This window comes from Austrofundulus limnaeus, unplaced genomic scaffold, assembly GCF_001266775.1.
Source record: "Austrofundulus limnaeus strain Quisiro unplaced genomic scaffold, Austrofundulus_limnaeus-1.0 Scaffold44, whole genome shotgun sequence".
Lineage (NCBI taxonomy): Eukaryota > Metazoa > Chordata > Actinopteri > Cyprinodontiformes > Rivulidae > Austrofundulus > Austrofundulus limnaeus.
Window position 1 is genome coordinate 1,116,343 of NW_013952446.1, and position 16,085 is coordinate 1,132,427.

Consider the following 16,085-nt stretch of genomic DNA (forward strand, 5'->3'; position numbering starts at 1 on the left):
TGTGTGTGTGTGTTGGGAGGCAGGTCAGAGAAACAGCAGAGGGACTGTGTAATTCTCTGACATGCCTGTGGAAAAATACAAGGATCCCTCTGACAGTGGCTGAACTAAAGGCTCAGAGGAGCAGTTAGTTTGTGCAGAACCCACTGCAGACAGCATCAGGACATATGAACAAACACCACACTTACGCATCACGCACTGACACACACATCTGCACAACTATGTTGCATTATTGCTCAGAGTCAGTCTCCTTTGTGAGGTTTCTGGCGGGGTGACACTAATTCCTGTAAGGTTATGTCACTACGACTGCAGTCTAGCCATGTAAGGTGCAGACCTCAACTAAGCTGGCAAGCTGCATTGCCTAAGGCTCCACTCATAAAGCAACACATGCACACTGACACACACCGCACTCACAGCAGTTGCATTAACACAAACTGTTTGGTTTTGCCATTGGAATGCAGGAGGACAGACAGAAAAATAAAAGTTTTGGCTCTGTGCTCTCCATGCTTTGCATAATTGCATCTTACATTTCCTAAACAGTGATGGGAACCAGGTCTGTTGATCATTAGGTTTTGGCAGAATACCCTGCTGCCACATGTATGAGAGGAAGCAACGCAAATAATGTGTGTGTGCAAAAAAAGTAACTGTTCAAAAAAAAAAAGAAAAAGACAAATAAAAGGACATTAGGTTTTTAAATTAGCCGCTCCTCTAATGTGAGCTCTGTAAAACAATAAGCGATAAAATAATAGTAGACGTTTCATCTTCTTATTGTCTAATCGCCCATCTGACTGCTTGTGCATTTCCCCTCTTAACCCTTGAGATACTTGCTAATGGCCCTCACAATGGAATTATTTACTACCCATGGCAGAGGGGGCAAATGGGTCAAATTGTGTGTGTGTGTGTGTGTGTGTGTGTGTCTGTACATGAGCGCTTGTGGCCCTTGTAGTGCAGAGTGAATGAAAGGGAATGATGGAGCCACTGAAGCACACTGTGACCAAAAAAGCAAAAGAGGAAAGAAGGAGTACTGAGTGCTGCCTGCTAAAGTGAAAAATCATGCCACAGTGCCGAGGGGCCTAGTTATGTCCACTGGGACAAGTGACTACATCTACGCTGGCACTCAAGTGCTCTTAAATACTTTCCCTTTTGGAGTCCCCCGCCACCACCGCCACCCACCCAACCACCCACCTTGTGCACATCCTCCTTTCCCCACATGCCCCCTCTCTGTCTCCGTTTTCCAGTCGTCCCTCGGTCCAGTCCACGTACAAATGGCTCTTTGCTGTAACACTCCCTCAACATGTCCGTGCCCACTCACCCTTGTCCCTGACAACATGTAAAACAAAAGAACAAAACCGGCCCAATCTGTGAGCCCAAAGTGCTCCGTAAAAACACAGGAGCGTTCTGAATTAAGGGGTCAAACTATCAATAAAAAATATCTGTGGGTTTTATTTTGCACAAAGAGCCTGGGAACTCAGAGAGTCTGTTTAAATCTCACACACAGCAGGTCAAACGTCAAATCAAACTCAATGAGCCAAACATTAATTGTTCGCAACGTTTGAATTTTTAGAGCCTTTTTAAAAAAATTGATAAAGAGCTATTATTAAAGCATTTGTGCCGAAGCTGTTCTCATTATGTTTAGTGATTGACAAGAGGGAAGAAAAGAACTTCACAGTTTCATATCATGCTCGTCTCTAATTGTGTCATGCTGAGACAAAATGCTCACTTTCTTGACTTAGCGAGGCGAAGTCAAAAAGTGAGCGCCGCGGAGATGAAGGCTGTCTTCAGAAAGAGGAATCAACAGCGCTGTTAGCCGTCACCTGATGGGGTTAAATGCGCGCTTGCCAACACGTTCGGCGTGCAGATGAAACACAAGAAAACGGCAGACAAGCCCTTTCATTCTCACACCTACGGATACAGCAGCATTTCTGTCAGCGGCGCAAAAAAAAATATGCGCGCGCGTCTGTGCAGAAGCGCATGCATCGTAGACATATTTCCCCCCTCTAATTAGCACAAGGGAGTCCTGGGGGCAATCAGACTCGAGGTTAATGAGACGGGTGGGAGGTGGGTGGTGGGGAGTGGAAAGAGACAAGGTAGGGGTGGCAAGTAACGCGTAGCATGCTGCTTTGGTGCTACAGTCTAATTCTCCCTTCTTATCACGCTGTCACCCTGAAGGGGCATCACCCTCGCGGCTCCAGAACTGACGTTCTTGGCCTGTGACATGTGTACGCGCATGCAAGCATCTGTGAAAGTGTTCGTGTCTCTGCACCCCAGTGATCCCGCTATCCACTTTTGTCTCGCATTATCTCTGGCCCTCATATCTCTTTCTCTGTGAAAGGCCCAGATGTGACAGCGTGTTTCCCATAGCAAAACAGAGCTGCCACAGCGGTCCTGGCATCTGTCTGATCTCAATTGGCGTGCGGCAGCGCTGTTGGGGAGAAAAAGCACGGTCTGCAGCAGATGTCATCACCGAGGAGCGCCCAGGCAGACGGAGCACTGCATTGCACTGCGAGCCCCCCCTTATCTCCAGCACAATTTATCCACTCAGTGGTCTTTATGGTGGAAAACAAACCCAGTTTTCACTATTAGTGAATCATTCGTTTTAACACTTTCTCTTTAAAAGATTTGTATTTTAAAGTGGAGGTGTCCTACAAAATCAACTTTTTTGAGCTTTATTGCGTGTCAGGATGTCATTTCCTCATCAAAAACATACCCAGATCATTGCTTTGATTCAATGCACATTTGATGAATCCTTGAATCCATGTAAAGCTACCTAAATGCTTGTTGGTACAAAGCACCACCTATTTACACAAAGCTCCGCCCTGGAGCTCAGTCTGCAGCCAAGTTCACAATGTAAAATCCAATTTATTTTTGATCTGTACACTATTTTCACAACAACTGATGGTAACAGTCACTTGATTGTGGTATTATAGAATTTAACTATGTGCCTAGAAAAACATAATAAACACCCTTTAAATATTTTTTATAAACAGATTAGTTTTAAATGAATAGCTGTCATTGCTCACAAATTGGTTTTAGCTGTTAAAAAGCCTATATTGTATTATCAGTGTCCCAAGTGAGCTGAAGACAAGGAGCTGTATGATTTATGTATTAAGCACTAAACCAACTACAGTGTTACACAAATATCAGTAGGATTCAGTAAAGTGAAATGGTTTATTTTTTTTTATTTTGTCTCATTAAAGGTACTCATTGAAATGCCATTAAGACTTAAAAAACATGAAGAAACTTTTTTCTTATATCAAAGGGTAATGTTCTCGTAAATTAACTTAAAAACCTAAGTCAGACCAAAAATACATTTATTTTTGCAAGAATTTTGCATACTAATTTAGCTCTCTTATTTTTTTGTTTGTCTGCGATCATAAAACCCTGGACCAGGATCAACATTCTCTGTGTGTTTAGTTAACCTACTGTTGTCCGCCTAATGGGAATGGTGGCCCTTGTGACCCCCACTCTAATTATGATGTGATGCGAAACCGGAGCGGCTAAAAGAAGATCCTGCATTATTAAAGAAGAGGGCTGCCATTAGATGTATTTGTACAAATGAATGACTCAATCAAACTATGGTACAGGCACTGTATGTCCTCTCTCTCTTAACATTGTGCCTAAAAGGCAAGAACATGTTAAAACAATATTTCTAAAGGGAAATTATAGTTAAAGAACTTTTTTGAAGCGCAGTTTTCAGGCATTTTTAGATTTATGCTGTTGAAGTTGTATTATTGTTCACCTTTATGTCATACTCCAGGAGACTCCAGGGCCAGATTCATCCAAGCAAAACATTGCTTTTGTTCAGAGATTAAAGACACAAGCTTTCAGATGTACTTCACATTATCAGTCTGTCACTGCTGCGTGTCGCACTGGGAGTAAAAGTCATTTTTCTCATACGTCTGTGCAGACAGCAAAACATTCCCCATAAAGCCTTTTGGCTCATTTCTGTACCTCCTATCCATTAACAACAACACCATTGCACAGATGTAAAGAGTAACAGCCCAGAAAAAAAAGGGGGGGAGGGGGTGAAAAGATGAGAGAAAGGAAAACAGACGGGCAGTGCTGCTCACAAGCATTACTTGTCAATTTACAGCCATTGCTCCCTGAACTGCACCATATAAATTTCCAGAGTGACATCCGTTTCTACTGCTTCCAAGCCGACTCAAGCTCCGTCCCACCAGATCCTCTCCCCAGACATTTACTTGGAAACCTCAAGTTTGGACACGGGGCCAAATGCAGCCTGTTTTTAACTTTCATTTCTTTATTTTTCAGGTTTTGAAATATCTGTTTCTTCTGCATTTGAATCAGCATGGGACAGTTTGAATGAACGTCTCGGAGGAGCGCTTCTTTCATGTATTTGATGAGGTTGCCATCACGCACAGAGGCGATGTGGATCCGCACATGGATTTGCTCGCATCTATGAATTACAGGCAAACAAGTTTGTGTCTGTTGAATCAGGGGTTAATTGTGTGCGTGTGTTTAAGTAAGTGAGTGGGTTGTACATGAAGAGAGGGGGGCCAAAGAGCACCTGGGAATGTTGCGTATCTAGCAAACTGAGAGACAAAAAGCAGGACGGAGCGCAGTGCTTGGCACTGCTCATCCCTGAGTGATGGTAGCTCCTCAGATATGAGACACGACATCCCTTTAATCTCTCTGATTCGCAGACATAAAGCTCAGGCAAAGAAGAAGAGACCAAAGCAGAAACTTGTTCACTCGTGTGCCAGGTCTTTTTTTTTCCCTACTCTGCATCACTTTTATTTCAAGGCTGACAATAGTACTCACCCACTAGCTAACATGCTCATAAATGATAAAAGGGATGAGTTGACTCACACTGAACATGACTTATGTCTTGATTGGCTCTATGTGAGCACAGGAATTCTCTGTGGCTTTCTAGACAAGACTTATAACAAGAATATCTAACCTCTAGCAAGTCATTCATGAAATGTCACCCATATAAAAATAACTTTAATGTTTCCTTTCTTTAAGTCTCTGCTTCAGATGAAAAAAAGCCATAGGCCCCCGTGGCAGAGAAAGGCATCTGCGAAGAAAAACATTCCCCTCAGAGAAGTACGGGCTGAAGTGCATGCACTAATACAAGACTGTGTTCTACGTGCAACACCTGTTTTGACTTAAAACTTACAGGCCAGTAGTGAGATTAGCAAAAACATGCCCATAAAGGGAGAAAGTGGTTGAGCTGACATTCAGATAACTGGGAAAAAAAAAAGATTGTGTTTATTTCAAAGAGCTGAAACAACTGATGTGGTCATAATGCTGAAGAATTCATTCCAGTGCTGCACAAGGGAGGGAAGCTCAAGGAAAGCTCCTTAAACTGTCTATTTTTAGCATGTCAGTCACACTGCATTGAAAAAGTAAATTATTTTTGAGTGGAATATAGATTTATTTTTAAGATAATCTTTCCACGGACAATAAAAAAACAAGTTGAGTCCTTGATGCACCTAATAGTAAATGTTTAGAGTCAAATAAAGTGATATTAAATAAGAGTTCAGTGCAGAAAAAATGCACTTTTTTACTTTTACTTCTGAAGAAAAAAAAACTTTGGTACTTTCAGTGACATGTTCTGTGTTCAAGCCTGGGAATCTGGGAAATCAGTAGAATCTAGGCCTTTCCTGCGGGACACAAGGTGTACAGCTCACAGTACTAAGGAGACTTGATCTAGGTCTGATCCCAGGAATTTTACCACCGTAATTAGGTTTGTCAGCTCGGCAAAGTAAGAAAACGCTTTGTACTGTGTCACCTCAACAGGCTGGATTTTTGTCAGGGATCAAGATGTAGACAGCATACCCCATACCCAAGTAGGCCTCCACTGCTTGACAAAAGGTGTGATTGGATTCCTAACGTGAGGCAATGGCTCTGACAAAGTCTTTGTCGACTTGTCAAGGCCCTTTTGGCACATTGTTCAGAGACTTGCTGTGATTTCAGTGTCAGAACCCAGAGTCTGCACTCCGGTGGCAAAGATCTTGACAGGAAATCAGCGGAAGAGGTTAACACCTCACACTGCCATTAACTTTGTTGTGAAGCAAGATTCATGCTTGTAACGCTGGCAAAAAAAAGAAATTCTTAACTTTTGTTTGATGAGAACTACTGCGCAACTTGCTACAGAAAACCAAACAGGACTGAACACACATACACACCGCCACGCGACTGTGGTCTCTCACTAATAGCTCTGTACCTCTTGGGGCCTTGCGCTGAGTGTTCCTGCTCTTATCTTTGTTTATGTGGAGGGCAGATCATCAAGTACCGCTGTGTGTGGACGCCTGTGCACGGACTTTTGCAGCAAGGTTGTTTAGAGTGCACATGCAAGTAAAAATGCAAGTGTGTGTGTGTGTAGCACGGAGGTAATAAGGCACTGCCTGGCACCAAAGTAACAGCTGGCATGGAGCCTTTAGATCCTAAAGATGAGAATAAGGACCTTGATACACTTTTCTGTGTCCGGGTTTGCCAGCTATTGGAGCCTTGCTGATGTGCATGCTTGTATTCATTTGGATCAGCTGCACCACTGGGTTTGACTCCAGGGTCTACAGTTTTACACTTGACCCTAATAGGTGGCAATAATCAACTGCCTAATGAAAAGACAAAAGAAAAAAAAACTTGGAGTGACTGCTCATCAAGATTTTAAAATGTTTTTGTCCTTGTGATTTTTGAGTGATAAATTGTCAAACTGTTCACTTCATTTCCTCTAAAGAGGAATCAATTTTTCTTCTTCTTTTCGTTTCTTCTCTTTTAACTTCTTTGACTTTGACTTTTTGTGTTTGGCGCCACCTTTCAAATGGGAGTTTTTTTGTTGCTGCTGGTGCTTATAGTCCATGCAGGGACAAAATTGGTGATTTTTATTTATTTATTTATTTTACCCTTGTTTTACCAGGCAAATCCCACTGAGATTGCAGATTTCTTTTTTAAGGGCAGCCTGTGCCTGTAGTCAACCTATTGCACATGAGAAAACCCACGGAAGCATGAGGAGAACATGCAAACTCTGCACAGAAAGACCCCAGGTCCGAGCCGGGGACTGAACCCAGCTCCTTCTTGCTGTGAGGTGTCAGTGCTACCCACTGAGCCATCATGCTACACAGCGCATTTATGACATAAATCTTGCAAATGTTAGGTTTTACTGCGAATAAACAACACCCTCAAATACTGTTGACAACAGATTGAAGAATATTTAGGTTTATTGTTGCACATTTTTGCTTAAATGCATGTTTCTTGAGCAATGCGTCTGCTCACTAAGGCCAGTCGACTTTAGCAGTGATTCTATCTCTTTAGTGTTGTCTTTTCTGAGTATTGCCTTTACCTTAAACACATAAACACATTAAAGACAACATTGTACTGTATGAAGCAAAATCATGAATCTGTATTTTCTAAAGCTAAATTCAGGACTTAAAATTCTATGAAAGGCCACTGGCAAGACTGAGAATGCTGGGAGCCGATGCATCATCTGGTCTTAAAACATCATTTCTGGTGACCCTGTATCATATTCCATGTAATTCTGCAGTATTCAGCCCACAGAGAGCAATGTGCCAGTGACAGCACAGCACACTTGGTGGTCCAGCACTCAGCCACTTACCCATTTATTAAGACGGTCTTTTAAGAGGTTGAAGCCAAGCATGTGCTCCGTGTAGAAATGTGTATTTTTTCCTCACTTTTACAAGAGCCGTTTTGTAGGCAGCCCAAGGGCTGGCATTTACCAAGGCTCTGTGTGTGTCTCTCCCTGTTAGGTATCCATTTATTATCCATTTATTACAACTATTAGTCCTCTTCTTTGCCCCCCTCTCTATAGTGCTCTCACTCTGCTTTACCTTACTGAAATTCAAATAAACAATCAGGATAGCACCATGCTGAGGAGCTTTGTAATGAGCTCCTAATTAGCCACTCCAAACACAGAGAGCAGCTGCTTCACGCCTCGTTTTCTGCACTCATCTGTGTAAAACTGGATGAATTGATTCTATTTGCTCACCACTTAATGCACTGATTGTATATTGGCATAGCTGAGGATAAAAAAAAGGAAAAATGCTTTAAACCTGCATTGGATGCTAATACTAATTACAGTTTGAAAGCGGGGCTGACCTACGTTGGAGTTTGACTTTTGGAGTTTCTTAGCTCCTTCACAGAGAAGTGCACAGCTTTGCTTTTGCACGGCCCTTTCACTCTGCAACCAACCCGCCCCCCTCCACTTTGCCCCTCAAATCCCCTCTGTCCACCTCTCCTCTCCTGTCTGAGGTGAAGCGAAGCCAGACCAATTGGTAGGGGAGAAGCGGTGTCTTGCTTCAGACCTGAATGTGGATGTGCAGAGGGCATGTGGAGAGTCATCACCTTCTCCTCACACCTCCATGACAGGTCATGCCACTTAATAAAGGCACTCAAGTACAACGCGTCAAATTGAGGGAGGAAAACAAAAGAGGATAGAGGGGAAAACAGGAGAAGCACGAGGCACGGAGCTCTGCAACAAACGTCAGCGGCCTGGTAAGGTGGCAACACCCTAATGATTGCCCCCAATTTTTTCAGTTTGAATGCGAACTCAGACACGTAACATATTGTCTTTGTATTCTTTAGGGCAGTTCCACAGGTGTTTCAGGGCTGTTGCTGGGTCATGATGGAGTCAGTTTGCTTTTGAACCACTACAGCCCAACTTGGAGCTACAGCACAGAGCAGTCTGTGTCCTTTTTTTTTTTTTTTTTTTTTTTTTTGCCAGTGACACCACAGTCTCTCGCAGGAACAGAGGAAGTTAAACACAGCTGGAAGCATGGGTGAAAAATGAGACGGTGAAAGATACAGTGCAAAGCACAACTGCAGCAGTCACCAGTGTGTGGTTTTTGCCAGCCTGCGTGTGTGTGTGTGCTTCTGTGTGTGAGGTCCCTGAGTGTGTGTCACGCTCCTCTCCCTCCACCAGTTTGCCGAGCTCATTTCCTCCACAAGCTGCCTCCCCGCTACTTTATGAGTGAGAGCTTCTACAGCTCTCACCTCAGGACACACTTCAGTGTCTAAATGTTTCCATTTGTGTGGGAAGTGACACACATTCACTCACACCGTAGGGCACCAATACATAACTAACCATGTTGCTTACAAACATTAGCAAAATGAAAGTGATTGGTGGAAAATGTGTGTTCTCTGTGTGAACAGGATTCATCTGTGCTTAAACTAACACCTGAAAATAATGAAGGAGAGCAGATGGAGACATTAAAACAATAGTTAAGATTTTCTTATAAATGGGGCTTTGCAAAATTATAAACAAATAATGTCTGACCTGTCTAAGATAACTTTTTGATTGACCTCACTTTAAAGAAATAAAGCTGAATTTTGACTAGCTTAATGAGTTAGAAGCCACATCAGGGCCAAGGTCAAAGAGAACAGAGCGCAAAGACAACTTATTTTTCAAAAATTTCACCAAAAACACTATAAACTCTTACATCACACCATTTGCTCTTACAAATAATCAGATTTTTTTGAAAATATCCACATAATAAGAAACTGAAAGTTGTGTCAAGATTTATAAAGTTGCATTCACATGAACTATTGAGATTTTTAAAGAACAGACTTGTTTTAAGATGGCATGAACCTATTCTGGTCTTTGCCTCGTTCAGACTAGACATTAACTTGTCAAACTGGTCAGAACTGATTTCTATGTCTCCAAATAGAAGTCTTCAACAGGGCTGTCAAACACGTTTGCTGAGGGCCACATGCACATTATGGTTTCCCTCAAAGGGCCAGTTGTAATAAACTTAAAATTTAGCATCATGTTCATCATTGACTCATTGCTACGGCTGAGCACTGCTAGCAAACAATACCTGAGCTCTATGTGGTATTTTGTGCGCAGAAACTGCATTTTAACATTATAAACACAAAAAGGACTGTCTAAATGTGAAATAAATATTAAAGAAATACTATCCAAAAAAGAGAGTTTCAGTCACTGTTGACATTGTTGAGTTGTGTTAAGTTGTAGTTGCCGTCCTGAATTCTGAACTCTCCCACCTTCTGACAGGGAATTTCAAGTGGAGAGGAATTCTAGTTTCAATTTACAAACAGAGCAACTGGCAGCTGTCAAAAATGAAGTTAAATGGAGATTTTACATGGCAAATTTCACCAGTTGACTTTTGGCTACCTGCTAATCCTGTGCACTTCCACCTAGTGGTGGGAGGCCATCATTTCACAATTAACATGTTTGACATGCATTATGGGTGATGTAGTTTATGATCAATGCTGGCTTAAAGCAGCATATGCTTATATTTAAGATATTTATACATTTTTTAACCTCTCACAGGTCGCATAAACGTTGTGGTGGCCCACATTTGGCCTGCAGGTTTGAAGTTGATACATGTGGTCTACAACATTTAAGATATTATTTGCTCATAAACTTTATTGATTTTAATTGTTTGCTACTTTCTGTGTATGTATGTATATATATATATATATATATATATATACACAGTGAGTGATGAGTGCTAAAAACCTCTCTTTGTCTGACCCCAGAGAGCCAACACTCCTAATTCTCAACACCAGTAATTTCCACAGCTCTCCTAAACAATTCAGTATGACAATCAATGCAGGACTAGAATCTCTTGTGCGGATCAATATGGTGGGATGCTGCTGGACAAACCAGCGCTATACGAGATCAACACCTTCCCACACCGTCATTAGTGTCGCTGACCTTGAAGTAAAATTCAATTTCCCTCTGCAACAACAACCCACCCTCTCCAGCCCCCACCAAAAAGCCGCTCCAGAATTCAGAAGCCATTTCCTCCCCCCCAGCGCAGGCAAGACAGGATATTATGACTTATGAAAAGGATATATGAAGCAAGGGATGCTGACAGAAAAGAAAGAGGGATTCTGTTTGAGGAGGTAATTATAACATGGGCCCTCTGAAAAGTAAAGAGGATAGAGCCCGGCTGAGGTAAATAAAAATTCCTAATAACAGGCTGGCAGACCTTCAGTTTCAATTAGGGTGCAGGGATGACTATGGGAGCTTCTCCCGGGAGGCTCCGGCTGCTGCACAGTGGCAGCGACGACCTGCTGAGAGTAGTTTCATGGGACGCTTGTTAAAAAGAGAAAGGCAAATACAGTGAGAGACACAGAGGTCTCTTACACTGATCAGAGTATCACACAGAGCAGAGTTAGAAAGGGGTGGGAGGGGGAACTGGGTATACAGGCCGAGGCAAAAGAGAGAACCCCATTAATATACTCAGAATATTCCTTTTTATTCTAACTACGACAGGCCAGTGTAGCTTAGAGGAAAAGGGCATTGGTGACTCTTTTTCTAGACTTCAGAGGTGGACAGGGGCAGCTACTTTTCTCAGAAGAAGAGAGGTTTTGTGCGTGTGTGCTGGGGTGTGGTGGGGGCCATGGGAAGAGACGTAGCCGGGGAATCAAACCAGCATCTCGGATAAAGCTGTCAGCTTGGCTAGATGGCTTTGAAGTCGGCCTTATCACTGGGCTTTGTGAGGGAAACGAGTAAGAAGGTGGCGCTTTCATAGTCTGCGTGTGTGTAGCTTAGCTTAGAGATGAACCTCCTCCTGGGATTTCACAGGAGCTCCTAGACCTGATGATGTATGTTAAACATACCTGTTCTTTAGCTTCAATATGGGCCCTGCACAGCATGTGAACTCTCCATTTTTACTAAAGCAGCACCTCTAAAAAACGCTCATACATCTGGCAGTTTTTTTTATGCACCGAATAGGATTTTTGTATTTGACCATAAATGGTTTTACCATCTTAAGTTAAAATACAACTTAAAATTTACATGTTGTCACCTAACGTGTCCGGTAATTGACTCTTTTAAAGAATTATTAAATTTCTCTGAAGATGATATTATATTTATAATTCTGAATCACACTTTTGATCCTACTTTGGCTGAAATAACATTCAAGTCAAACAGACTTTAAGTTACTATTCCAGTTATTTCATAAAACAGCATTTATTCATGATGCATTATATCCCTACAATATATAATACTTAGTTGTGTGCAGTTTGTAAAAAAAAAAACAGGAGTCAAAAGGAAATTTAACTAAGAATGACAAAGAAAAACAATATAACTATACATAGTATACACTCAGAAATCTTTATAGGATAACAAGCTGATGTGTTAAAAGCAACAAAATGTGAGAGGAAAAAAAAGACTTAATCATCTTACCGCTATTATTTTTGTCTCAGTTTTGAACTTGTGAGGCCTTGTTGAAACTACGGCAAAATTCAGACTGCCTTCCAAATCCAATATAAAGGGAATTATTTCCCAAATTCCTGCATACAACATAACCTGCCCATAACCTTGCTTCTCCAGCTTGAATTCATTTGAGGCCTGGGTTCAGGATCGCAGAGCGAGGGACGGAGGATTTGGCGTGGGCAGCACTTGTGTAAAGAGCTCCCAGCGCAAAGTGCAGGCTGGGAGAGAAGTGACAGTAAACAGGATCACTTGCTTTTTGCCTTGGTTATTTAAATGCATTATTGCAACAATGTTCAATGATGTCATATATTTTTTAATACAAATATGGTTTTCTTGGGGTTTTAATACTTTTCAGAAACCTCAGTTCTACCTTTCTCTGATGGATCTTCTTATCTCGAATTGGTGGAAGTTTGAGAACAAAAAGAGAAAAAAACACAAAAAAACTCAAGGGAGGACACAAAACAGTCTGTGCGCACGTGTGTGTGTGTGCTCATGCAGAGGGGGTGAGATTCACCTTGATTAAGTACACCGGCTGTCTTTGAAGTGTTTGGAGCCCAGCACGGCCAGCGCAGAGCCAACCATAAGCCTTCCAGCGAAAAATTGAGCCTGACCTCCCCACCAAATCATAACCATATGAACATAAGAATTTCCACCTCGGGAGAACACTCTCTCCCCCGTCCATCTCCCAGGGTGAGGCATTAAGTAGTGATAACAGAAAACAGGTTCTGAGAGAGGGAAGGTGATGGAGGGTGGAGAGGGAGGACAGGAGGACAGGAGGAAAACGGGGGTTACAAGTGTGCGGTACCGAGGAGATTGGAGCGGGGGGATTTTGTCCAAAAAAAATTGCCGTTGCGCAAAGTTTGACTACCTAAAATGGAAGTTTCTCAGGCGAGGATCAGGAGATACGGCGACCTTCACGACTGAGAAAGTGAGAGGCAAAAAAAATGCAGAGAGGGGAGAGCAGTGAAAGAAAGAGACAGAAAAGGATGACAAAAATGTTGAAATGTGACTCTAGCTCAATAAATACCCTCCTGAACCACTGCGGAGGCCAAGTTCTACCTTTACTGAGGCCCACCTGCAACTGGGAATGGTTTCCAGTCTTACACAAACACTGTTGTACCCTAATCCATGTAATTACATCCAATATTCAACATGTGTAAGTACATATGTACAACATTACAGTAAAAAAACGAAGGAAAGGAAAGGAAAGGAAAGGAAAGGAAAGGAAAGGAAAGGAAAGGAAAGGAAAGGAAAGGAAAGGAAAGGAAAGGAAAGGAAAGGATCTGAAGCCTTCAAACACACCCGGGAAACCTTCACCTTCTTCTAGCATTCAGTGTGTTTCCAGAAACAATTCAATTACCATACAAGTAAATAAATATAAAAAATAAAAAAGTCTTATTTTGTAATTAGCTTGAAGCACATCCCTGTGCACAGCCATCTGCCACTCAAGCAAATCCCCATGTTGGCGAACGGTTGGTGTGGATGAGTGTGATTTTGTGGCTCTGCGTGTGTGTGTGTGTGCGCCCGATAGCTTGAATAAGCATTCCTGCGACTGTGTGTGCAATTAGGGTTTCGGGCTGTTTGTGTGTGTACAGTATGTGCGTGTGTGGTTGCATGGCGGTGGTGGGGGTTGTTAGCGGTTCCATCTGGGCCTCCTGGAAGCTGCGTGGAGTCGGAAAAACCACATCTCATAAAAGAGAGGCGGCCCAATGTTCTACAAGGACAGAACATTACTGAGAATGTCGCTCAGGAAAAGCCTGGGCTTCGGCCCACATGTTGGCTTTCCACTCATTCTCTCTCTCTCTCTCTCTCTCTCTCTTCCTCTCTCTCGCTCACTCCTTGTCTGCCTATGATTTTGCTCTGTAAGGGATAAGAAAGGGGGAAGACAAAATAGACAGTGTGGAGTGTGTGAGACAGAAGCTGAGACAGAGGCTCATACTGATCACAATTCCATCTGTCTGCATCAAGAAAAGACGTGAGCAGTGACAAGCTCGTGGATCAGGCGGTATGAGGAGGGTTATTGGGGCATTTTGGCTGTGGGTCAATCTGGGAACAGAGGCAGAGGAGAAAAGTGGGAAAAGAAGGGGAAAGGTTCTGAGGAACAGTGGCAGCAAAGTTCTGCCAGAGCTTTAAAATTGGGCAGCGAATAATACGTTTACAGATTATCTCAGTTTAAACTTGAATTTGAGAAAAATAGTAGTTTCAACAGAAATAAAAACCTAAGCATCAGCCAGCACCGACTGGTTGGGCCTAATCTTTATGATTTCATTTTTTTTAAGCTCAGATTACATCGAAATGCTTCTCCCTGCTGTTCATTACTTAATGCGCAGCACAGATGCTTCGGACATGAATGAGCAACACCCGAGCGACTGTTCTCGGCTATTCCTGTACATCAGCATATGCTGTAAGTAAGGATCGTAGGTGTTTGGCTCGCTCACCGCGCGTACTGATTCATCCGCATGAATCTCGATGACGCTGCGTGATCCTGACCCACACTGCGCTGAGCTCAGTTCAGTTTTTATCTACCTGAGAGCGGACAGACACGCCTCCTCGCAGGCCTGCAAAACGCATTTAGCTCGCTTTTAATCGTGCGAGCGGTGTGATTTACACCTGAGGGATGTAAATGAAATATGGATTTGTAAAAGTGACTGTTGCCTCAGCTTAGAGGGAAGTGCGAATCCAGGTTCGCTTACAAAAAAAAAGAAAAACTAAAATGTGTCAGCCAGAAAAGCAGCAGAAGAGATGGTAGCTCCTTTCAGTGTTACTGTCAGTATAATCATTTAAAACAACTAATTTATTCTATTCCTTTCTTCTAAAACACACAGTCACAACCTACTAGAAAAAAAACTGTGAGGGTAGGAACACAATAAAGCACCCGACACTAGGGCCATCAAACAAAATGCCAAATGTACAATAACAAGAACCTTAATTAGAACATTTAGTTCAAATAGTGACAGGTCCTGGTTGATAATTGTAGTGTTGTATAGCACATCTTAATAACATCGTTTTCTCTTTTGGCCCGAACAGTTTTGCTTAATTCAGCATATAAAAGACTGACTGCTCAGATTACAGTAATTCATCATCAAATAATGTCCCCTGACAGCTGTATTAAAAAGACAACTTATTATCCATCATCTGCAGCGCTGTTCTCCTCGTTTTATCTCTCACTTAGTGCGGCCTGGCGGAGAGGAGCACGCCCATGACATGAAGCGTTGCCCGGAGGCTCCAGGAAGATGATTAAATTTCATAGCTACTCACAGGCTAATAGGGCCGTATGACTGCTTACTGTCCTTAAGTGACTGGCGGCTTCTCTGCGGCCGCGACCCCTTTGAAGCACTTCTGAAGAGATCTAGAGGATTTAGGCGGTAGCGTGACATGAGGCTGAGCAGTTGAGCAATGGCGTTCCCACCAGCTGACTATTAGAACCAGCTGATGAAAGCACAGAAGCTACAAACTACAGAAAAGAGATTTTTTTTGGTTATTTATTGCTACTTTCTCAAACTTCTGAACTGAAAATTTAATTAAAGATAATCAAGTTTTTTTTCTGTATATTTTTCCTTGTAGTAAAACTATTATTTAATATCTGCAAAAACTGAAACTTTAACATGTTCATTGAAAAACAAATCATATTTCTCTTTTATTTCATGTCAAAACTGGTGTTTGACATATAATTGATAACTAACTTTAAACTTTAAAAACTCACAAAACATTACAGTAATTCAGTGGACTCATGTATATCCTAGCATCATACAATGTAATTTACAGCATCTTAATACTAATATGGCTCACAACCTGATGATAAAGTTATAATTTTTTTAATAATGATTTAATAAGTCTAAAAATATCCCTGATGTAAAAAAATGCTGTAAATTTGTTTGTTAATACAAAACAATTATGACTAACTATAATCAAAGTTTATTAT

At 42.0% G+C, this 16,085-nt stretch overlaps 1 protein-coding gene across 1 annotated transcript in view; it reads right to left on the reverse strand.

The window, feature by feature from the left end:
- Positions 1 to 16,085, reverse strand: part of bnc2 (basonuclin zinc finger protein 2) — a gene marked incomplete at its 5' end in the record, with an annotated part of 95,594 nt that overhangs the window by 27,165 nt on the left and 52,344 nt on the right.